At 37.8% G+C, this 4,191-nt stretch overlaps 1 pseudogene; it reads left to right on the top strand.

The window, feature by feature from the left end:
* The first annotated feature begins 212 nt into the window (after nucleotides 1-212).
* Nucleotides 213-3,084, top strand: LOC146916880 (uncharacterized; annotated as a pseudogene).
* Nucleotides 3,085-4,191: the final 1,107 nt, after the last annotated feature.

The raw sequence follows: 4,191 nt of genomic DNA, 5'->3' as shown, positions 1-4,191 counted from the left end.
CAAAAACAACTTTCATCCACCCAAACCCATAATACACCAAAACCCTATTCTCCTTAACCTAGACCTAAAACCCACAAATTCATCACCAAACTCCACAACTAAACTCATAAACCTTATTCAAACATAAACCCCAAACCTAAACCAACCTTTTCCACCAAAAATCTTTCAAACCCTAACCTTCCCCCAAACCACACAAATTCAACCTAAGGTCAATGGCTTCAAGGAGAAGTGGCAAGGAACCAGCAAGGTCTTCAGGAGGACCTCCACCAAAGAGGCAAGCACAAATCAAGAATCATGGAATCCAGTTTAAGGACAACTCACAAAGGGATAGGTACAAAACTCTAATCTCTAAACCCTTGCATCCTTCTAGATATTCTGATTCTCACACTTTGAATGTGCTAGAGCTTAGAGATGATGTTTATAGGTTGATAGGAAAGCTAGGTTGGACTGATATGTTGAAACCTATGAGGGGTTATGAGAATTTTACCTATGAGTTTTTGAGTTCCATTGTTTTTACTAAAGATAGGTTGAATTTTGATAACCCTAACCATCGAGTCTCTTTCCGGCTAATGAATATTGATTATGATATGTCTCTACAGCACTTTTGTGATGCCTTAGGCTTTGCAAACGAGGGGTATATCCATGATCATTGGGATCCTAGTCTAAAGCCGGATGACTATCATCACGTTTCCTTTTGGGAACGTATCACCGGTCTTACAACCTTCGTCACTAGGGCCAACAAAGCTAGCAACATTCACAACCCTGTACTTAGGTACCTTCAAAGGGTAATGACTTGCGCTATTTGGGGTAGAACCGAGCTGGGAAACACTAGAACCGATGAGCTCTTCATGTTGTGGGCAATGCTTTATAACCACCCCGTCAACAGTTGTTTCTATTTGATTGATTACCTAGACTTCGTAGGTACTAGACTAGCCGGTAAAGGAGACATAGTGGTGGATGGCATCATTACATACATAGCTAGGTGTTTTGGAGTGGGTGAGGATGAAGGGATCAAACCGATTGAGGGAAATAATAGACTACACATGGACACCCTCATTGCTATGAATTTCATAAAACATCGTCCACCCATTCATTACCAACTCAAGCTAAACGTGCCTATCTTGTTTTTACTTCCTAACCCATCTCGGACTACCACCGAGGTGGAAGAAAATTTGTTGTATGTTGATGATGTGCAGGTTCTTGAGGAGCAAGATCATAATGAGGGAGAAGGTGCTAACTTGCACCATGATGTAGGAGAAGGTGCTAACTTGCACCATGAGGGAGATCACCATAACCAAGAAGCTGGAGAGCTAGATGACAATGCAAGATGGGCATGGATGCGCACTGAGGTCGAGAGGATAAGCACCGAGCAACAAAGGCAAGGTGTTGAAATCTCCGGACTAAGGAATGATGTCCAAAGGGGCAACCGCTTAACACAAGAAAACAATGAGATGCTCCGCCGGATGATGCAACACCTTCATCTCCAAGGTCCTCCTTATGGACCTCAATAAATAGTGAGCTTTACTCTTCCCTTATCTCTTCTTCTTCTTCTTCTTCCCCTTCTACTCTTTCTTCTTCTTCTTCTACTTCTTCTACTTCTTCTTCTCTTTTAATTTTCTTTTCTTTTGAATCATTGAGGACAATGCTTCCCCTAAGTGTGTGTGTGTGTGTGTGTGGGGGGGGGGGGGGATAATAAAGTGTCTTGAGTCGTAGTGTTTCCAAACTCCCTTCAACTTTATTCTTTTGTTTTGTTTTTATAGCGAAAGGCATGGTTAAGTAGCTTGTTTTTAATGTAAATTATGTCATAAAATTTTTTGTTGTCTCTTCTTAAAAGGTTGTTTCTTGTACATGAAAGTGATCTCTTGTGTTTTTAGTGCTCTTGCTATACCCACATCTTGTTTTATTGTGAAAATTCTCCAATGAGAAAAGCAGTTGGTTGCAATCTTTGAGTAACTGTATGAGTAGGTATTTTAAGGAGCACGTTCTATCTTTAGTGGTAACTTAGACCCTTAAAAGTCTTCAGAGTAAAAGTAGTATAAGTTTGTGTGAGAAATAATTAATGTGCCTTATTGTTTTATTCTTTTATAATGTGTTAAACTAAAATGGGGCGGGAGAATGACACCGACATGTGGAGGAAAGGACACTCCCTCTCTGACTTCCTAAATGTGGTGGTGACTCCCTAATTGAGCTTAAGTTCCAAATCCCTCAAAAGAGGAAATAAATTCATCAAAGCTAGGGGTAAGGACACCCTCTCCAAAAAGACTTCCTACGCGGAGATGAATAAAAATTTTGCAGCACTACTTAGGGTGATCTTGGATCTAGGGGGAAATGACATCCCCTCCAAAAAGACTTCCTACGAGGATAGATAGCCCCTAAGCAATCTGCAGCCCCTTGTGCTTAAATTGTTAATCTAATTTAATTTTAACTAAATTCCCATCTCTCTTATATGAAATGAAGAAATGACTTTTCTCGGTTACTTTAGCATTAAGGATAGAACCTGTTCCTCATAATATCCGTTTTATACAGGAGCAAGAAAAGGGTTGGACTGCACACACACACTCACTTGAGACTTGATGTTGGGTTGAATAGGTTCATAAGGAATGCTTGAGATTGTGATTAGTGTACTTTGAAATTAAGCCTTAAGAGAGACTTGAGTTTTTCAATTGTATTGCCATTATAAATCTTTTTGTTGCTGCTATGTCTATTGCCTTTTGCTTGAGGACAAGCAAAGATTCAAGTGTGGGGGAGTTTGATGAGTCATTAATTAGTCTATTTTAATATATTATTTAGTATCGTTTTATTTAGATTTAGTTTTATTTTATTTCAATATTATTTCCTTTTTGAATCTTTTACTTCAAATTGCATTTTATTTTATTTCAGGAACGAATATATGATGGAAGGAGTCTTGGAGCAAAAGAAAGGAGTCTGGAGCAATTTCGGTACAAAAATACGAAGATACGGAGACAAAAATATGTCTCCCACAAGTCAGAAGCTTGGCACGGCCCGTGCCAACATGTGGCACGACCGTGCCCTCCAGGATGCCTTTTGCTGTCTTTTCTTCGGGCCCAAGTTACTCTGTTTTAGTTTTACTAATTAGCCCTTATAGTTGCTTAGATTTTAAGTCAATTGTAAGCTATAAATAGAGTAGCATTCCATCATAAACATTCACTTTTATTTCTTAGAATTTATTAGTGACAATTATTTTAATAAAGCTCTTTTATTTTTTTTCTTTACTTTCTTTCTTGCAATTTATTTTATGCTTTCTCTCTTCTTCCCCATGTCTACAATGAACATGAGTGAGTAGACTTCTTTGTCTTGGGATTATAGGGTAAGTCTAATGACGTAATCCTAATCGAACCAAGCTTTAACCCTAATTTCATGTAACTCTAATTTCTAATCTAAATTCACCGTTTTAACATGAATTAACCATTATCAAACTGTAGAAGAGAAAGTGGAGGGTTTGATAATTGTTAATCTATCATCTCAAACATCAATTCATAATGCGAAAGCGAAGCTTTGATGTTGGAACAAGTGAATTTAGACAAGAATTGCAAAGGCAGTGAAATAGTCTTTGCAATTCTTGAGACATGTGTAGTTTCAATCCTTATAAGCATCTCCTAGTAATCAAGTCAGCGAAATAGGCTTGGTTGCTAGGGGTAAACTCTCACCGGACTTGATTGGAAAGGTGAGGGGCTAAAGGGAAACCGGTCTTTAGAAATTAGGTATAAAACATGGAATTAGAAGTTAAGGTTTTGGCTAGTAAAGGATTCGTCATTACGATAGACCAATAATCCCAAGATTCTTTTTATTATTGTTATTTAATTTCAATCAACTGAACCTCCTCTTTTTAATCTCTTTTCTCCTCTAATCATTTTCTAAAAGTTAATTAGATTGAACAACTCCCTAGCGGAACGATACTCTTTTACTACTATTACTTCGATAGACCGTGCACTTGTGGTTTGGCCTATCACCAATATAATAAATAACTACTTTTTGTCCTCCTCCTAATAAATAACTAGTTCTTCGTTAATCGTATTCAATCATATTGTAATATCCCGCCTGACAGTATCGGTATATTACCCGTTGACCGTGTTAGATGAATTGAATTCATGGAAAGTAAGTTAATGGAAAATATTTTATGGCATGTCAGCTTTTTACGGGAAAAGTATCAGAGTCGTTTTAACTACGCAT

The sequence above is a fragment of the Medicago sativa genome, chromosome 6 (genome assembly GCF_051527215.1).
Source record: "Medicago sativa cultivar Bolivia chromosome 6, Bolivia_mono, whole genome shotgun sequence".
NCBI classification, from domain to species: domain Eukaryota; kingdom Viridiplantae; phylum Streptophyta; class Magnoliopsida; order Fabales; family Fabaceae; genus Medicago; species Medicago sativa.
Note: the sequence above shows the minus strand (reverse complement) of the source record. Positions and strands in the feature narration are given on the sequence as shown.